Below are 13,661 nucleotides of genomic sequence, written 5' to 3' on the forward strand. Positions count from 1 at the left end.
AAATAGCACTTCCCCTACTTCCTCCTCCAGCAGTAATGATGTTAATGTCAGCTGAGCTCTTATTTCACCGCCGAGCTCTCACTTCAAAGTCATCTTTTCGGGACAAAAGAAATTATAATGGCACCATGTAAATATAAATAAATGTGTGGATGCCATGTTTGCTCCTGGGGGAAATTACTTTGTCATTGAAAAGATAATAAAGTAGGAAAGGTAATGAAATATGCGATTGGAGGGCAAAAACACTGCGAACATGACAATGTGCAGTGATGATGGGAGTACGGGAGGAAGATGGCAGAAGGAGGAGGGTAAGTGAAAGTCTTCCCTTTCTCCCGCTGTTCTGTTGGGTGCTTCCAATCACAAATCATCGCGCCACATGTCTGCAGACAAAAGCTCGAGCTTGAGTCGAGCTCGGGAAGAGTGCATCAATGTTTCAAGTGGAATAGAAACAGTTTGACAGCTGCCTGTGCGCAGCAGGGGTGTGAAGGGTATAGCTGATGTAGTTTTTCTCCCAGCAAGTGTGTGTCTCTGTGCATGCATACTGTTTAATAGCCGATATTGAAGAGTTCCTATGTGAATATGTGTGTGTGCTGTATCATTGGAGCTCTTCCAGTCCCTCCAGCAGTGTGTGACGGTTGCAGCTGTGAGGGGAAGCTCAGCTCGCTCATCCTGCATCAGCAGCAGGGAAGGGGCAAAGAGCTGGAGGGTGTGCGTGTGTGTGTGTTTCCCCCTTTCCCTTCTAACTGGTGGCTGCTGAGGGGCTGTGGGACAGCGGGACAGCACATCAGGGAGGCTGTGGTCCAACCTCGACTAACCCCTATCAGGCACACAGCCAAGAGCCAGGACACACATCAACATGCATCCACACACATGCGCTCACTCACAGAAATGTACGAGTACACTTGCACCAACTCTATTTACCAGCAGGTCTCCTGAACACCGATACTCTGAATCATTGTTGGCTTAGGATTTAATTGATGAAGTTAAATCAGTACTCGCCACATTCAGTGAAGCCCAGTCGCTAAGTTCTGGGCGTCGGTATCAGTGCTCGCCAGTTCTTTCGGACAGTGTATAATGGCTTTATCACTTCTGTTAAGTGTTTGTAATTGTGGGTGTAAGAGCATTACAAATCGTTGTTGGCTTAAGCCCACTGACAGAAGGATGTGTTCGCAAATTACAGTTTGAAATTAGCTTCATTTCAGTACAATCACTCCATCTGTGTATTTTAATGTGAATATGTAAACTCTGAGAAGGAAATGTCCCTTTGAAAAACATTATGTGACCTTTGACTCATCATAAAGTAGTTTCCTTACCTTTTTTTCAAAGTAGAGTTTGAATAAAGAAGTTGAAAACATTATTGAACTTCGGAATACTTCATGTCTACATCTGTGCTCCTGTTTCTAAGAGCTATAATCTAGATCAGTGGTCCTTGGGGCTCAAGTTACTATTTTATTTAGCTTCTTTATGAGAATATTGGATATTTTCACTTTGTTAAGCCTCCACAAATTCTTCTAATGAAACAATATAAAAAAACACTCTTGATTTTCTCCTAACTCATGCAAGACCATAACCTCTGAACTGGGCAAGCAGACATAGCTTTGGTTGAAGTTATCACAAGCCAAAATGGATGGGAACCAGTTATCTTGATGGATACTCTTCAGTGGCCCCAGAGTCTGGTCTGATCCCATCACAAGATGAAACTTGATTTGGAAACACTGCCTTCATATCGGGCATTCAGATGCTAGATTACAAACATATTTCATTAAGAATATAATCATTTTAATGAGTGTGGCTACGCTACACTGCCATTTAAGCTAAGTCGTAAAGAGATAATGAATCTCTACAAACTTCCTGGTTCAATAAATGAAATAAACTTGTGACATGCAGAGTCCTGCAGTCATGCTAGCAGCTCTATGACGCTGTATTTAGGCACCGATGTGCTTTGAGCTAAATGCTAACGTCAGCATGCTAACATGATCACAACGGCAATGCTAACATGCTGATGTTTAGCAGGTGTGTGGTTTATGTTTTGCTAATTTGCCGTAAATACAGGTGTATAAGTACAACTGAGGCTGATGGGAATGCTATTTGTTGTGCAGGTATTTGGAAAGCGGATCAACAATGTTATTAAAATTCATCCAGAGTGGGATATGATTGCCTATACCAAATTTCATTGCAATTCATCCGGCAGTTTTCAAGGTATTTCACTCTTAAGTCACAAAAGAACAAACTTTGTGCAGCTGTGGCTTTGACCCCTGTGCTCCTTATAATTGTTTATATTGTGGGAACATACTGCAGCAATGCAAGCTCTGCTGCAGGAGTATAATCATTTATTTTATGAGTCAAGACTGTTCGCATAACCATTAGTTCAGGTTTCTTTGTGCAAGAGTGTGTGCGTAGGTCGAAGGACATCAGGCAGATGGCCTTTTCTTCCTGTCGGTCTTGAGGAGTGGGGGGGCCATGTAGGCGTGAACAGGAATGTACAAGGACAGAGAGGCCTTTGACCAAGAGTGAAGTTGCTGCTTATTAGGTCACCCATCTCTCCTCATGCCTGTCTCTGTCCTCCCCTCCAAACCCCCTCCCTCTATCTCTCTCCCTATTTATTTCTTAAATCCCTCTCTGCATGCACAACTTGATTCTCTACCGAGCCAATCACCAGACAGGGTAAATAATGTCAACACTCAGTTACCTGTAGTGACAGGTTTAACAACGTGAGTCTGAGACCGGAATCGTAACGACACAGCAAGTCTGTACTATTAAGGTAGGTACTGCACATTGTGAGAGCTGCATTTATCTGCAGAGCTCCAGTAATGACAGTAAATCCTCGCTATCTTTTTGCTTCTCATGGATATCTTGGCTGCAGTCTTGATTCCTTTAGATTAATATCAACATTTATACATGGTGTGTCTGCACAGTGGCTTCGATCCTCCAATGCTTTATCTGCACGGCTGAACTGCCTGTTCTCTTTTGCTCTTTAATCCAGCAAAGCTTTGTGTGCTATCTTTTATCGTCTTCAGCTCCTTTTTGATTTGAAATTCGCATATTGTGTGGAAAATGTCCTTCTAGGATGCCATGGCTGGAATTGTCAAAAAGAAAAGAGAAGAAGAGGCAGATATTCTGTCTGCACTGTCCACATACTTGGTCGATATTTTAGAAGTGTTAAGCTTTGGTTTCTGTAGGAAACAGTCCTGAGTACATGAAGGTGAGAGAGAGCCTCAGCCATAGCAGCAAGATGAATATTGTCTGTGTCACTTTGTGGCATGTCAGTGAAATCTCTGCTGGCTTTTCAGCATCTTTGGAAAACATGTAGTACATGCGCTTGACTGACCAACGCCACATCCAATCAAGGCTGTAAATAATGCATGTTTAAAGCTTGACTCATGTTTTTGAAGTTTAAAGCGCGAGACAGACCGACCTGGAGTTTTGCTCTGCCGGCTGATACGTGCCTTCATGATGCAGATGTGTGCTTACGAGACGGAGATAATAGAGACACTGTGCACTACATAATCTTTGTGGACATCATTTCCCTTTTGTGATTGCTTTGATGTGGTATCTTGTAGTGAAAAAAACATGAACTTTTTTAAATATTTAAATAAGTTTATAAATACATTCCTCAAGGTGCAATGATTTATGAGTTTGTCTTTATGAGAAGTCCTGCTGGTAGCTATCTGAGGAAAAGTTGAAGAGGGAGAGGAGAGATTTGAGGTCGTGACAGCGCTGTCTGTCACTCAGTTCCCTCTTCAGTCCACAAACAAACCTCTCTCAGAGATAACGTTCACCCGCGGGGTATCCTCTTGGTGTTAGCAGCGATGTGCTTGATGGCTGTCATTGTTCAACTCCATTTCACATCTTGAAGAGGCAGCTTTCCAAAGCAAACAAACAATCATGCTGCCACTCTGCTCTTAAACAGCAGCGTGTCATGTGGTGCTTCTTCTGCCTCGTTTCTATGTTTTATTCACTAACGCAGCAGCGAAGTGAATCAAATCTGTACACAGAATATAAAGTCGCTCAAGGTATTATTTTTAGAGGTTTATGAGCTCAAGTGAGGTCCTGGGAAAGCTAACAGTATGCAGAGTCACACGTGACCTCTGATTACCAGCGAAGGGAAAGAGACGGTGAGAGCAGGAGCGAGTGGGAGAGATGTGCAGAATCATACTAGACTCACCAACACCAACGGGAGCTGTCTGAGGGAGAAAAGGAAGGGAAGGAAGTAGAGAGACAACGGGTGACAGGTGTGGGAACGAGATGCTGATGATTCATATGAAGTTGAAACGCATCCGGCCAATTTGAGGTGAGGTGGTCTGTTGAACAAATTAGAAAGGATGAATGTCTACAGACGAGGAGGAGGAGGGAAAAGAGGGAGGATGAAGATATATAAAAGAGTACTCTGAAGCAAGTCTTTCCCGCCCTCTCTCCAGGGAGTCGTTCACTTAAACGTTGACACTGCAACAAAAGTTCTTTCTTCCTGGTTCATTTTGGACTAAATTTGTTTTAGACAAACCACCTGAGCTCGAGAGAGAAACACTCAAAGGTAAACTAACCCTTTAATGGTCCCACCCGTAAAACAGCAAGGGAAGATCTTTATTGGGGGGGGGGATTTTCATATTCCTTTTAGCAATAACAACGTTTTTTAAATCATGATTCTCCACAAAAATGGTAGAGAAGTTTATTTATAAACAATCTGCATGATATTTTCTCCATCAAAGTGAAATAAAAATCATTTTTATTAGTTTATTTTATTAATAAGAGCCATCAATAAACCTTGAGAAGTAACATAATACATGTCAAATAAACATTAGGGATGTTATTAATGATTAGTGTCTTTATTCAAACTTTTTTAGATCAATCATTTAGTCTACAAAATTATTATTATTATTATTATTAGATTACTATTTCCTACAAGATATCACATTAAATAATTACGATCTTGTGTAACTTTATAGCCGTGTGTGTGCGTGTGCGTGTGTGTGTGTGTGTGTGTGTGTGATTTGCCATAAATCGATGGCTGCCTGCTGCTGTAAAGGTTAGAGGTTGAAGGTGTTATGAGTCTGAAGGTGTTAGCTGAGATTCCTAGCTGTTGCTGAGGTAAAGGTTGTGATATGAATGGAAAAGACAGGAAGCCTCTGGCAGCCCAGTGACCAAACACAAGATTCATCATGACCTGTGAACTGGGAAAAGCTTCTCTGCCACTTACTATGCTGTTTGTGTATGCCTGTGTGTGTGTATGCCTGTGTGTGTGTGTGTGTGTGTGATAGTGCGTGTGTGTTTGTGTGCATGGGCTGCCTCCTTGATATTTCCCCCCCGCCACAGCTCCATCAAGGGGATTGCACCTCTTCAAGTCCAGCCCTCACATGCCCCTCACTCTAAAAGTCTGTGAAAAAAGAGGCTTTTTGTTTCCTTGAGTTTAATGGAATGGAATGATGGGATGAAACTGCTGCTGTCTCAGGATTCAGGTTTCTTCTACACACGGGACACAGTTATTCACTTTCACTCTGATTTGTACTTGTGTGTGGAGTTTGTTTGTTGTTGATCATTTGCATTGTGCTTTCTTTAACCAGGTGGGTATATTACCCAGAGGTAGACTGGTATCTGTTCGCTGATTAATGTTCAGATGATTTTTTACCTATTACTGTAAATATCAGGAATGGTTCTGCCCTACAGTCTATACATCTTTTCTTGCACTAGACAGATTAATGTGTCCCAGGGTTCCCCCCTTCATGGATGAGGTCTTAACCTGCATTCACATATTTGTTTGGCTTCTTGGGGGTCAGCAGAATCAAGCTGACATAATATTGCAAACTTATTAGCAAAAATTTGTTATTTACCTCCAGTTGAAGTCATGTTTCTGGTCACCTCATGAATGTTGGTTTGTTGTTCAGTCTCTATACGAGTAACCCCGCTGCTATATTGATTATAGCAGCGTAGGACATTTTGAAAAGAGTTTCAAGGCAGCCAGCAGGAGACTGAAAGACCAAGCTGGCAGGCATGAGGAGTCACTGATGGATTTTAAAAAACAGGGTTTTATTTACCCATAAATGACACAAACAACTACAACTAAACATAACTAAACTCAGGCTATATTAACTTAGCATGAACTGAACAGAAGAGACTAAACTTACAAAAAACAAAGTTTAACATTATAAATCATGGCTGATCAGACCATTTTTTTTAAACAATGGGATGACACCAAATAACTACAAATAAAACAAATTGTAGAACTACAAATAAAACAAAACAGGACAAGTATCAGTATAAATATTTGACCAACTACCCAAAACAAAAGCACCAACAAACTAATATAGTCATAAACAATATTTTATTTTGCCCTTAATGTGGCGAGCACTTGGTACATTCTGATTGGTCACTTCCTGTATTCATTAGCTCTGCTTTAGGTGTGTGCATCTTTTGCTCCGGCCTGACGAGATGTTCTTCCAGCAGCAGTGAATTCCTCAGCACTGGTAACTCAGAGAGATAGAAATGAGACTTTAGGCAAACTAATCTAAAGACAAACTTAAGTGTGACTGTACAAAAGTACAAAAGTTACGAGTATGATTTATGAAACAAAAGCTAGGTGTCATCATGTGTGTACATTATAAATCTAAAGTATAAAAATACATAAAAGCCATAAAGTACATATTTGTACTTAGAGAAAAGTGACAATCACTATTGAAGTTGGGATGGTCTACTGTACAGTGTGTACGACCGAAAGCCCGTTGTTAATGAGATGCAAGGGGCTATGTTATAGGATACTGTTACAGGAAGTAGTTTATGCTTTTACTGCTCTGTAAAGTCGTCACTGTAGCAACCATTTTTATCTTCACGATTGCAAAGAAAATAGTAGAAATACTCTGTTCATGTTGCATCTTCCTGGGATGTGCGATTGCATGCATTTGATGGAACAGTGCAGCGCCTTGACGGATAATGTGTTGTAGCAAAGGTTGAGCCAGGTTCCACTTTGTTTTTCGGAAGATGCTGCGTTTCTTTGTCTTGTCTTCCATGTTATCCTGGGGATTCGCCAAAGCCAGGAATATTCTAATGCGACCATAATTGGCTTTATATATCAGAACAAGATGTTAATTATTAGCAGGCTCAATCCAAGAAGGAGAAAATGATTTGACTGTAATATACTCACCTGGGTGTCCCCTGCTGTTTCTTGTCTTTAGCTGCGGGGCGGCCCTCGTGGCCGGGATGCCACTGTGTGCCGTGCCAGTCCACAGTGGACGGTGAGGGGCAGGAGGAGGGGACAGAGTGCAGCAGACTGAGAGGAGGCGGCCCGCACCAAACAGGAGAAATGAACCTCTGCTGGAACGAGATCAAACGCAAGTCCCACAACATTCGGTAAGAGGGCTTCTATAGTGGTGCTTACTGTAACGGTCTGCAGGGATGGATCTCAAAAGATTTATTATATGACTTTTTCAGGGTGCAGATCATATCCCCAATTTCTGATCAGTTTCAGCTTTACACAGTGTGTTAGCCAGTAGCTAGCCATCACTTTCTTCTTCTAAACACAATCTGGTTTAGTGAGATTCACTGAGCTGAATGACTCCAAGCGTTTCTGTGGAACACAAAACAATTTCCTGTGTAACACTGATGACAAATTTGGAAACAAATCCTTTTCTGTACGTTTTTTAGGTTATTATTTTATACAGACTCTGAATTCCTGGAGAATTATATGTATTATAATTATATGTAATAATAATTACTGTGGCAGTTTTCCTTTTGTAGTTGTATCTGTGGGACGACGTTATGGTTACATTCAAAGGAAATGGAGCCTAATGATGTCCTGCATCTATATATAATGTATATAATGTCTCTCTGTTTTGTTTGTTTTCCATTTTCCTTTGACACATCTTCTTGTGTACATTCACAGTCAGTTTTCAGGCAATTAAAAATATATTGTCTAAGAATGTGCTGTCACACTATTATGCATATTTCATTACTCTTTCCAGTCAGCTTATTAATATAATATGGGTTGATATTGTTATTGTACAAGTAACACTCGAGAGGTTTGCCAGTGCGAAAACAATTAGTGGGTGGTCATGTAGTTCTTTGATGCCTAATTGGAAACTGTCCAGGCTTGCTGCATCATTTCTGTGTCTTCAATTCAACTGGCATGCTGTTTAGACAATTGGCCCCTTAATTGCTTACTTGACCCTGATGTATCTCGGATGAGGGAGGGGGAGGTTAAGGAAGAATAGTTGTGAAATTGGTTAAGACAGTTCCCCCTGCAGTCCCGTGTAATGAGATCACTATAGATGGCCTGCAGTGGCTGTTTAAACTAGAGCTGCACTCTGACTTCATCAGGCTGAGAGAGAAAGGGAGGAATAAAGGAAGCAGTCGATGGATGGAGGGAGGGAGAGAGGGACTGAGAGCAGACGGCTGGTATTAAATCATCACAGAGGAGAGATGGGATGCAGGGAAATGGGAGGAGCAGAGGAGAAGAAGAATATAAGAATGAATGAATGAGAAAGAGCTTCACTGAAAAGCGGTCCAACCTTGAGGGTGAGAGCTGTCCAGAGGAAACGTCCAGCGGCTGGACAAGTGCAGACGACTGGCTTTATAATGGCCTGTCTGGCATTGATTGACAGGTGGCTGAGGCTCTGTTCTAAGCCCTGGCTGCTTCCTTCTATCCTTTACACTGTCGTACATTATGCCCTATAGTATTCTGTAACTTGACTGGATTTAAATTAAACTTCCTCCGTGGTACTTTGGTATTCGTCACGGGATCACAAAAGTCATATAGGATTCATCCCCTGGGGATCATGCATATCAGGCAATCCATCCATGAGTTGTTAAGATATTTCCGTTTCGACCAAACTGGTGAACTGGGCCGACATTGCTACGCCTACAGCTACACTAGCTAGCTTGGCTGAAGAAGAGTCACTTCTTCAAATTTGGCGCTGATGCGAAAGCACCCATCCCTGAAACCCCCCTGAAAACGTAGCAAATGAAGATAAGGAGTAAATAGCGCACAGAATGCATTATCTAAATGTTTACAGGCAGTGGCACAGAGAATTTATCAGTGTGACACAGTGTCGCTCAGCTAATTGGACTCGGTGCTGATAACAGAAGGTTAGGGACATGATCACTTTTTTGGCATCTTGTATGGAAAGTAGGCAAATCCATTACACTGTAAACTACTCTGCCCACACTCAGCAGCTGCCTAGCATGTGCTATTGACTACACAACAGTGATTTGATGCCATTGGCAATTTTTTTTAGACATGCTGTTCTTATTGCTCTGTGCTTTGTGCTATATCATGTTGTATGCAGGGTTGAGGTAATGGCACCAAAGAAAATGGACCGCAACACTGTATTACGCCGTGTATATATCATAATCACCGCTGAGTGATTCTAAATATATGTAAAACAGACATTTACTGCTGCAAGCATAATGCTGAGGCCATACCGCCATCTGTAACTATTGTGTAAGAAAATACAGTATGAGAGTTTCAGTCAATTTAAGCTCTAAAAGTTTTTTTTTTATGGTTTTGTAATTCACTCAATGGACAATCAGGGAATTATCTGGCATTCCTTCTTTATTCATTTGTTTGTGTACATTTTCCTCGAGTGTACATTTAAAAAAGGAAGAAAATTAAGCTTAAAACAACTTCCTCCAGTCAAGCTGAGCTAACCGGCTGCTGGTCGTGGCTTCTAATTTACAGTACAGAGTGGAATGTCGGCCACACACACACACACACACACACACACACACACACACACACACACACACACACACACACACACACACACACACACACACACACACAGGCACAGGGAGAAATAACACTCTCAATTTTGTAACATGTATACTGCCGGTGTATGGTTTAAAACTTATTTTTCTTAAATAATCTTTTTATTATTCATTTTCCAAAACACACACACACACACACACACACACACACACACACACACACACACACACACACATTAACATGCACACCTGCGCAAATATATTGGACATTTTCAGATGGGGGGGCTGACGGTGGTCGGTTGGACATGTTTAACATATCGCCCAACCATGTTGTCATCTTTGCATGAAACGAGATGGCATATTTCCCCAAAAATGTTGAACTATTCCTTTTAGCGTCAGCTAAATGGGATGTACTCATCAGTGTACTTTTGCAACTCGTCTCCTTCTCAGCTTATGTTAGTGCTAGCGATGCATTCAAGCCGTAGTTCCGCTGAGAACAGCTGTACTTTGCATACTATGGCAGTCAAGCACACGGCAGCTTGATGCTGAATCATCACACATCTCCACCGCTGCAGTAGTAGTAGCACAGAGTGCGTGCTCAGTTAAAGGTATGACTTCTTCAATTAGATTTCAGACGGAACTTAGATTACCGTGTCATCCACATGAGTGGGAACAATATCAGGCATTGTTGGGATTGGGGTTGTGCCACATCGTGAGGTGCCCACAGTTTTGCACTGCAGGGAATGCCCACCGAGGTTAGGTTGGTGTGGGTGTCTCGGTGGCATGTTATGAATTTATTTGCCGCATGGCTCGGATAACTGCAGAGTGCCAACCACCCACGCTCAGCGTCTGTCTGAGGGCAAAGAGAGAACTCGGAGTCTGTTCTTATCTCGGTCTGTTTTGGTCATTACAACAATGTTTTCTATCTCTATTTACAAATAGAGATAGTTCTTGATACAATCTTTATTCAAGGTCTCTTTTATTCTTATTCTCATCAGTCAAACTTTTTTACTCTTCCTCCTTTTTTTTCTTGCCTGCTGTTGCTGTTTTTTTTTCTTGTACTTATCCAACCTCCACCTCCATTCTTCTCCTCCATCCCTTGCTAGCGCCCCCCACAGGCAGTCCAGGGTTAGTGCAATGCCCTTTGGCGCTTCTCTGTTCCACTTTGCCGACATCGCTCTGAAGGCAACTTACAGTACAATGCCTGCAGCACTTATTGAGCGCCAATTACATGTTAATGATAATTCTATTGTTAAAGGCCAGGGGTGAAAACGTAATGCTGCTTGGGGGGGGGTTAGCGATGGCATGTCAGGTGTGTGTGCCATCAATCATTCAGTCGCTTGAAGGATTTTGCTTTCACTGCCGCCTGATGATAATTTTGGGATTTAGTGGTTTATTTCAGGGTAAGAAAAAGGCAGCCTTTTCCCAGGATACTATGAGCATATCTTCTCAGTCTCACAGTATTACTGTAATGCTGATGTTGTATTTAAGGATCCCCATTAGAAGCACATGGGAGTGCCTCTTGTCTTTCTGGGGTCCTACACATAGACAAACAACACAGACATACAATACAAATACAGGCAACTTAAACAGATACACAGATGAGAGTAATTCAGTAGGAAGTGGGAACAAAGCTGAATGTTTTTTTAAATGTGACCCACATTTCAGGTTTTTGATTTTAGCTTCAGTTTCATTTGTAAGTGACACCTTGTGATGTGTTATTCAATTACTTCAGCCTTGTAATAATGAATTCAGGCCTCGTCCTGAGCTTTATTCTCTTGTCACTGAGAGACTCCCATTGACGTCACGTGTATCACACTGGGTAAAGGAAAGGGAATGAAGATATTGATAAAGAAGAAGCTTCGAGACTTGTGGGACAAACTTTCATACACTTTGTTTGATAAAACAAACCAACGGGGGAATTAGGAGCCTCATTAATAATTTGAATTGCCACTTTGTAAATGCGTTTTAAATTAAAGAGTGAAGCTGTGAGGGGAACTGCGCCTGCATATCCATCATCTGCCGCGGAACGAGTCAGAGAGAGTCCTAGATAAGAAGCAATGTTGGACTTTTTTGGACTGCTGCAGTGACTATTTGAGTAGCAAGAAAAGGTAATCAGGTTCTGTGCACACACTGTACCCAGACATACGGAAGAGTTTATATGGAGCAAATCAAATACCCAAAGGAGTGAAAACATCGGACTGTGGGAGCTGCAAAGAACAACAAGGACTGGAGACACGCTTTGTACATTAACTCTGTTCACTTGAAGATTATAAAATGTGCATGGAAGTCCGTTCAATATGTATTTTTTATGACATAAGCCGTTTTCTCTTGTGAAATCCAAACAAAATCAAAAAAGATTGTCCGTGTCAGAAGTGTTCTCACTTACTGGAAATGCTCTGTTAGGTTTAGGCCAGTGGTGGCGCCTGGGGAAGAGCGAGCAGGAGGCACGACATGACGTGGATTACACGCAGCCGGTTCTTGCCATTCCTTTAATTCATTGTCTCTCCAGTAAGACGTTTTCATATAAATGACTCCTCTTCTTCACTCTAGGATGTTTGTTTTCTTCCGGTTTTATGACAGACGCGATAGAAGCATCAGCATCAACATCACCCCGGGCAATGAGCGGCTCTATTCCCACACGGGCTCTATCGGACATTACAGACTATAGGGAGCTGGCAGGTTAAATCCGTCTGATGTCCAGTCCAAATGATTCACATACAGCTCCTGTAGGTCATTACTAGATCATTTAAGGGTGTGAAAGGGGCGATAAGGTCTGCTTGCTTTGTGTGTGTTTGATTATCATAGTTGGCTTGTTGTTAATTGGCATGCTTTGCTGCTCTGTTTACATACATTACTAACCCTTACAGGCATCACAAAGCAGCTCTATATTGAGTTGTTGCCTGGTGCTAATCAAGGCATTAAAAACTTGTCGATCACTTTGGCAGGTTGTAATCTCTGAACATGCCGGTGCACATGCATCCACACACGAACGGATCACTAAGAATTAAACATGACAACAACACATTGCCCATCGTGTGCTGCGTCTTTGTTAATCATGAATTTTGCAAACGGGTAGAAAAAATATGATTTTAAATTTAAACATCAGCAGCCCAAGGTGTTATTCACTCGTGTTGCTGAAAATGTAATGATTTTACTTGTTCAAATATATATGATTGTGATGACTGGAGGCGGATATGGCACACTGCTTCATGGGATAATGAGTTGATTAATTTGTATACTTTATATTAATGTCAAAGACTAATTAGCAACAGTTTAAGCGTGCATCTGCTCTTCTCCTGCAGGATATTTTAAATTGTTAGTGTCTCAATTTCAAACAAAGGGCAACAGAAGACACAAAAAGCTGTTTTCTGGATATTTCATTTATAATTAATAACCTTTTGGCCACCGCAACACTTTCTTTCTCTGCCTCCTGTATGTGTATGAGGACCTGCCATATAAGCAATGAATCCTAATTTATCAAGTTGTACTATTGTTAAGCAACCACAGCCAACTATTGTGTTTGTTTGTGGCACCTAATTGTTATGTCTAAAGCAATGTGATGCAAACAGTAGAGAGTGTCTTTGGTGTTAGCGGGAAAGAAATTATATAAACGGAAAACGACCACAAAACTTATTACATTTTGCCACATAAGGTCCCGAGGCTACAACACACTAACACACACATATAGCCTCCACGTGTTCCTACGTCAATTAAAGTGATTAATCAGGCAGAAGAACAAAGCATACGCACAAACAATTACTGAGTAACACTCATAGACAAAGGTTAAGAACTGACATTGTATTAAAAGAGAAATAACAGATGAAATGAAGAGGGAAAAAGAGTTTCTTGTTAACTCAGTCACTGAAATAATAACTGAATATGTTGATGTCGTCCCTTGTTGAACAAGTTCCTGATGCAGGCACACAATGAATGAGCGTCTTCAGCAGTACTGTACATGACCCGCTTGA

The 13,661-nt window shown here is 41.5% G+C and overlaps 1 protein-coding gene across 1 annotated transcript in view; it reads left to right on the forward strand.

Annotated features, from left to right (window-relative positions):
• The first annotated feature begins 7,201 nt into the window (after positions 1–7,201).
• Positions 7,202–13,661, forward strand: part of drp2 (dystrophin related protein 2) — a 65,199-nt gene continuing 58,739 nt past the window's right edge. Inside the window, exon 1 of the mRNA XM_029441902.1 lies at positions 7,202–7,335. The gene's annotated coding sequence lies outside the window, so the exon portion shown is untranslated. The remainder of the gene's footprint in view (positions 7,336–13,661) is intronic.

This window comes from Cottoperca gobio, chromosome 10 (genome assembly GCF_900634415.1).
Source record: "Cottoperca gobio chromosome 10, fCotGob3.1, whole genome shotgun sequence".
Lineage (NCBI taxonomy): Eukaryota > Metazoa > Chordata > Actinopteri > Perciformes > Bovichtidae > Cottoperca > Cottoperca gobio.